Consider the following 7,718-nt stretch of genomic DNA (forward strand, 5'->3'; position numbering starts at 1 on the left):
AGAAAAGCGCAAAGTTATGACGATATCTAAGAAAATGATTATAGGCATCACGTCCGTGTCAAGTAGACCGAAACGATTCTGCATCTACTACTATTACTCCACACATCGAACGACTCCTGCCTGCATCTAGAGTATTAAGTTCATGAAGAACAGAGTAACTCATTATGTAAGATGACATGATGTAGAGGAATAAACTCAAGTAATATGATGTAAACCCCATATTTTTTCCTTGATGGCAATAATACAATACATGCCTAATACGTCTCCAACGCATCTATAATTTATGAAGTATTCATGCTGTTATACTAGCATTCTTGGATATTTTATAATCATTTTATAGAAACTTTATTTCATTTTTTGGGACTAACCTATTGACCCAGTGCCTAGTGCGAGTTGCTGTTTTTTGCTTGTTTTTTACATCACATGAAATCAGTATCAAACAGAGTCCAAACACCGTGAAACTTTTTGTGGAGTCTTTATGGACTAGAAGACATCCATTGGTCCAAAGCAGCACCTGGGGGTGCCCTGAGGGGGGCACAACCCACCAGGGCGCGCCTGGGGGCCCAGGCGCGCCCATGGGGTTGCGTCCACCTCGGTGGACTCCCGCACCCCCTCTTTGCCCTATAAAAATTGCCAAATATTCCAAAACCCTCGGGGGTTACCCTAGATCAGAAGTTTCGCCACCGCAGGCCTCTATAGCCACCGAAAACCAATCTAGACTCCATTACGGCACTCTATCGGAGGGGGGAATCATCACCGGTGACCATATTCATCATCCTGGCAGCCACCACGATGAGGAGGGAGTAGTCCATCCTCGGGGTTGAGGGTTTGTACCAGTAGCTATGTGTTTAATCTCTCTATCTCTCTCTCTCTCTCCTGTTCTTGAGATGGCACGATCTTGATGTATCGCGAGCTTTGATAATATAGTTGGATCATATGGTGTTTTCCCCTCTCTATCTTGTTGTGACAAATTGAGTTTTCCCTTTGAGATTTTGTTTTATCAGATTGAATACTTTTATGGTTTTGAGGGCACTTGATATATGTTTTGCATATGAATACTCGTGGTGACAATGGGGTATCATATTGTTTCACCTGATATATATTTTGGCACGCAACTCGTGGATTCCCGAGGTGACACTGGGTAATCTACGCATAGGGGTTCACTGGTGCGCGACGGTCCTAAACAAACAGTTTGTAACCCATTTCCGCGATGGAAATTGGAACCATCGCCAAGTGAGTATGGGCGATAGGGGGGTCCTTCCCACACGACCCAGAAACCGTCGGGGATAGGGAGCCTTGATGCATATAGTTGTCCCTATATAACCGTTTTTGATGTCTCGAATATCCCAAACACTTCATCCTTGCTACTCGTTTGTGCTCACATTGCCATCGCAGTCGGAGTTTTGTGGTTCTGCCTAAAACCAGACAGATTCCAAGCACGGGAGTTTTCCAGGCAGATTCTAGGCACGGTAGTTTTACGATGCCTGGCACATCACAAATAGTTCATGATTATAAACCGTGTACGATAGGTAGATAATCACACACATTTAGTTTTCCCTCACCGTATGTGATAGTGTCTGACATCACACACACTTTGCAAACAGCAACTGTGTGCATGCTTGGACATGTTTCCTCTCTGTGAACCGTCTCGGATTATGGTGTATATCGCAAATGTTTGTGTTTTACCAACTGTGTGTGCCGTAATGACCCGCAAAATGTAATTTCGCCCTAATTTAATTGCTGTTATTTAAAATTTTAACTAATTTAAACTTGAAACTAGGCTATAGCTTTATTCATATCTATCAGGTTCAAACAACCAATGCATTATTCAATTCACAGGTACATATGTTTAAGAATTACATAAGCACAAAATAAAGAATGATGTATCAGGGTTCTATACTTGTACTATTACAGATGGTAAAGAAAGAGGCCACACACATTCCAGTTGCTGAACAAGGTGAAGCAGAATGGCCCTATTGTGCTTTCCTGGATGTAGAGGGCATGCGCGACTCTAGTCCAACCCCTTGTGATGGCCGGCTGCCAATCATGTTGTTTGAGAGGTAATCTTGAGTAAACTGCTTCAGGATCCACTGCAAAAGAAAAAAATATTCAGATATTGTCATCTAACACAATTCATTACAGGCAGTAAAAAGAAGGCTACCGGGTTCTTACTTACCATCCCACAGTTCACTGTTGTCTTGCATAAAGTGTAAACAAATAGTTTGATTGACATCTTTTGACCCATTTTAATAACAATCTTTATCAGTTTCCTCACTTGATGCTGGTTCATGAATATCTCATTGCCCCATACGCAGAAAGGGTCGAATTGTGGATCTTTGGCAATGATATATGTACCTAAAAGCACCAAGTTAATATTAGAAGCTAAACAACAATTTAAAAATGATGTAGTACAACACTCCATCCATCCCATTATATAAGATTTTATTACATGTATATCTAGACATCATCAGAACATTAAGGTAACACTCTTCCTTGTTGCTATGTAGCCTGGGATTGCATATTTAGTCATTCAGTACAATGCATGTTGCTAAACAACAATTGAAAAATGAAAAGGCATGTTAACTGCAATATCCTTAACAACAACCAAATATTGTAATTCAAAGTGGTATTGTTGAAACTATTATTGATGAAATTGAACTGCACGGCAAATAGTTGCACATATAGAGCATCACATTGTGAAGAACTGAAATAAACAAGTCATAAGGACATCTCTAAGAGATCCTTAAAAAGTTAAAGGACTAATGTCGGTTCAATGTCCGGCGTATCTCGTAGTAGGGGTCCTAAGCTAGGCGTCTTGGAGCGATGGTAACATGGACACGGGATTTTACCCAGGTTCGGGCCCTCTTGATGGAGGTAAAACCCTACGTCCTGCTTTTGATTGTATTCATACGGGTGTAGTACAGAGTACATACGTCTACCATGAGACTGATCTAATGAATATGAGATTGTCTATTGACTAGCCTGGCCTCGGTTTATATAAGACACCAGAGGCCTAGGGTTTAGGAGAGTCCTTGTCTTGGGCGCCATGTCTTAGGGAGTCTTCCTTGTATGCGGTTAGGGTTGTCCGAACTGGCCCATGAGTATGCGGCCATGGGGTCCTCGGCCCAATCTAACTGATCGGGAGATGACGTGGTGAGTACCCCCTAGTCCAGGACACCTTCAGTAGCCCCCTGAACCGGTCTTCAAGTTGGGGACGCTCCTCGATTCTTCTGAATTGTTCTTCATCTTCGGTCGTCGTTCTTGAAAACTAGTTCAACAAATCATCCCATCCTCGATCTTTGAGGATCTCCAAAGTGCACCCAAAGAGTTTATACGTTGGGTATCCGAGGAGCCCCTTTAAGTTTCCGGCCTTTATTAATGCCTTGTTATTTTCATGCCCACCTCGGGTTTGAAGTTGTCCCCGTGCGGTGGTGTCCTCTTGCATCCGAGCTCCAACACCGGACTGTATTTGAGGTATCCTTGGCAGCCGAGCACCAACGTCGGACTATATCCGAGATCCAACGCCGAAGTGAATCCAAATCCAACGCCGGAGAGTATCCGAGCTCCAACGCCAGACTATATCCGAGGTGTCATAGATCACCTTGGCTCAAAAAAGTCGAAGGAGTTTAGCCGAGCTTAATGCCAGAAATGCCCTCCACGGAGCCAAGCACTGGCGTCCCGGGGTGTCTATTGTAGTCGAGCACTAACGTCGGACTGTATCCGAGGTAGTACACCACCTCAACCATGGGCTGATTCTTATGAATTTAATTTCGAATTGTGCAAAGTAATCTCTGCTGAGATGTATAGCCAGTAGCCCTCAAGGTGCGTGTTGGCCTAATATCCGAGATGCACCTGAAGGAAAAAATCAAACCGCTGACGCTAGTAGCCCCTGAGACTCAGGTCGATTCATAAAATCAACCTGAGGATCAATTCCCAGCTAGCAGCATAGTTAGGAATAGAAACGCGGTGTGCGATGTCCTCGAGAGGGTTGTATTCCTTCCTCATGTTGTCCGTGGGCTAGGGTTTCCCCTCCACCCATTCATCCATGGCATCATGTATTATTATGGGATCGATCTTCACGATCTGTCCCCCAATTCCTTCCTCAACATCTCGATGTTCATTGTTGTGTGTGAGGCTTTTCTCCGCATTTCACCGCACTTCGGTTTATGGATGAAGGTTTTTAATGTGAAGCCCAAGGTGGTGGGCGGAGAGCATGCCAAGTGCGGGGGCGCTATGGTGAGCAAGATGCCCAACGTCATATGGCCAACGGGAACCTTTAACGATTCTGTCAAGGAGTGGCAACAACAGTGGTTTTACATCACTGAGCCGTGCAGCAAGGAATGGACCGCCTTTCCCGAGTTTTGATCTGGTGCCCCTCTGCGGCTTACATCCTGGGTTAAGAAAGGCCTGGTCCTCGTTCGACGAACTGTCGGTGCTCTAGATGCACGTTAAAAGTATGGGAGACAAGAACATTGAACTTGTCAATGTAGTCCAGGTGATGTTAGTCCGCCAGATACTGCCTTGTCAATACCGGACTTGCAATCTATGGGAATTCGATCCGTCCAGGCACCAAACCTTGTGAGGGTTCTTCGGCTCCTCACACAAGGACATTTGGAAGGTGCTTTTCAAGTCCAGCAAATCATGGCCGGACTCTGCCAAGGACCGCGGGTACCAACTGTCCGCCCTGCAAGTTCGGTGAGTTTATCAAACTTTTCTATCCGCATGACCCAAAGGAAGCGCTTAACGCATGTTATTCAACTCTCCCAGGGCTGGATGAAGAAAGCGGAGCGGATCCATTTTCTGGCCCCGCTGCCCGAAGACTCAGCCATCCCACTTCTGACGAAGATGCTGGTTCCGGTGCCTTACAAGGTGCCGGAGAAGACGGCCGAGAAGGAGGCCAAAAAGACCCGGGGTGGCCTTCGTCGCTGCGGCACTTCAGACATAATACTCGAAGGTTCTGATGCCCATTCTGCCTCCGAAGAGGACGACGAGGAGGAATATGAATCCCCTGCGGGGGGAAGAAGGAAAAGGACGGCCTCCGCACCCTTGGAGGCGGAACTTCCCAAAAGGGGAAAGGCTCCTCTTTCGGAGGAGTCCACTGCCACCGCCGACAACGGCCCGACATGGGATCCCAGGGCCCAGCCCCTGGTGAACTCGTAAGTGTATAAAATCCGAGTACGTTTAAGCGTCCGGACTCATCGTGGCTTAGTATTTTAATCTAAGCCATATTTTTTTGTAGTCCGGTGAGGTCCCGAACCAAACAATCCTCATCAGAGGACCTGCTAAGCTCAAATGCTATGGAGAGTGGGACGCCCTCAAAGGCCCCTTCCTCCAAATAGGTGCATAACACCAAGGCTTCGTCCCAGAAGGACCCCGGCCAAGGAGTAAAGGAAGAAACCGTGAAGGCGGCGCCTGGAGGTCAAACCGCAGGGGGCGGACACATGGGGGAAAAGATTCCCATGGGGTCTGAAGACGGGGGCGATGCTGAGTTCAGCTCCCCACCGGATGCGATTCCAGAGACCTATACAACTCCAGAATCAAGAAGACTGCCTCCTTCGGCTGGAGGAGGCGTGCTTGTTCCGCCGGCGACCTCTCTCCATCTAGAAGTGTCGGATGCTTTGTTGGTGGTGTTACAAGATGTCGCCATCGTTGATGAACACCGTGCCCTTATGGGTGCGGTGATTGAGAAGATTCAGTCAAATGAGAGTGGACTGAACGAAGCCTGTATCAGCCTTATGAGAGGCTTTGAGGTATGTTTTATGAGTTGTCGAAGAGTGTCATAGTATAGATAGTAGCCCCTGATACACTGTTCGGTGAAAGAAAGAACCGGACAGGGGATCAAATTGATGATCGCAAGAAGACTCATTGAATGACATTGATTTCTCTTCTGTTTCAAGCAGTACCTGTGGCGTCTGCTGCCTCTCGTACTGCGGAGATCTTCGGACTGAAGCAAAGTCTGGAGCGGGCCATAGAAGAACTTGGCCAATTGAAAATGCAGTTGAGTGATAAACAAGGTATGCACAAGCGTTGCGCGCATTTATTGTGAAATAAATGTTCAGCATGAAATAAGCCGCATAATTTGTGCTAGGGGTTATGAACGAAGTCGAGGCCCTCAAAAGGGCCATTGCCGAGGCCGAGAAAAAGGCAGCCACAAAGCGGACTCTTTGTGAGAAACACGAGGCCAGAGTTATTAAAGCTGAGCAGGAGCTGCAAGAGGCCGTAAGTAAATGCGAGACCTTGGAGCAGAGTTTAACGGAGAAAGCGTCCAAACTCACCAAGGCGCGTCAAGCCACGAGCGATGCCTGGGGGGAAACCCAAAGCGCCCGGCAGGGGATCCAAGAGGCTAGAAAGATCGCGGCGGGTAAGGCTTTTCCCATGTAAATCAAGTATTTGAAGGGAAAACTATGTTTCTAATTTTGAATCCGGATTTCTCAGGCGTATTTGCTGAGCTACCTTGCAGCATATCAGATGCCGCCCAATTCTACCGAGCCGAAGAAAGGAACACTGCGGATAAGCTCTTCTGGTCGTAGTATTTGGCGCCGAATTATCCGATGCCTTTTGCCGATCAACTAAAATAGCTGATCGAACTGCATAAGGCAGCGGAACTAGCCATGAAAGATATGGTTATCCGGCTATGGCCTGCCGAGCCGATTCCAAGCAGCTACTTCGGGCTCATGAGGCGGCTTGTAAGCACTTGCCCTCGACTTGACGTCATCAAGCGGTCAGTCTGTATAGAAGGAGCGCGAATGGCCTTCGCCCGTGCAAAGGTGCATTGGGGGAAGATGGATGCTGAAAAGCTGGTGACCGGAGGACCGCTAGAGGGGAAGGAGCACCACAAGCCCGAATTATATTATAAGAGTGTCCTGAAAGGATCCTACCTTGCAGCGGAGCTATGCACCAAGGACGTTATATTTCCATGAATGCCAATCATGTTGTCCTTTGTAATGTTTGAACAAGGTCATTTATATGTCGCTTGTTATATAAAAGTTTACCCTCCTGTGCGGCCGTTTTTAGGTTAAACTTGAGAGTTGGCCAGTCGTCGGCTTCTGCCCCCACGTAAGAAGTACGAGGGTGTTCGGGATAAACCTGAGCACTCTTTATCCCAGTTTTGGGTCCTTCAAAGGAGGTGCTCAGCACAATGAACCAGGCAATCAGACTATAGGGCTTTATCACTCTCACTTAGCCATAGGAGCTTTAGTATGGTCGGCGCAGCCCCTTGTGTTCGGAAGACCGTACTAGGGGCTCTATAAGCGCCCGATCAGAGAAAAACCGATCCATCGCACGCTGCATTGGTTATGGCATTATGCGGGAGAAATCCTTAAAGATTTGATAACTGCTCAAACAGCTGACCAGCTCTCGTCGTATCATGACAGTCAGTTTTCGGCTTTCTCTACCGAGGTGCTCATCCGGAAGAACTGGGACACAATCGCAGTAGTTCTCCCAATGCTACCTTAGTCGATATAGCGCAACGTAAGGTACCAAAACATGGCAGCCGGGCAAACCCAACTATTGACCCAAGACATGATTCGGAGCTGATGCATATAATGCTAGAGGTTCGGGGTACCGAACTTCCATGAAGGTGTTCGGACTTTTATTGCCGTGTTACGGGAAAAACGAAGCCCCTGGCATATTTAAGGCATATCGCTGTGTACGGATGCCACTTGAAAAAATGATTTCGATAAGAAATAATCAGCAGGTAAAAGTCATATAAATCCACA

Source organism: Triticum urartu, chromosome 4A (assembly GCF_056163025.1).
Source record: "Triticum urartu cultivar PI428250 chromosome 4A, HENAU_Tu73, whole genome shotgun sequence".
In the NCBI taxonomy this organism is placed as follows: Eukaryota; Viridiplantae; Streptophyta; class Magnoliopsida; order Poales; family Poaceae; genus Triticum; species Triticum urartu.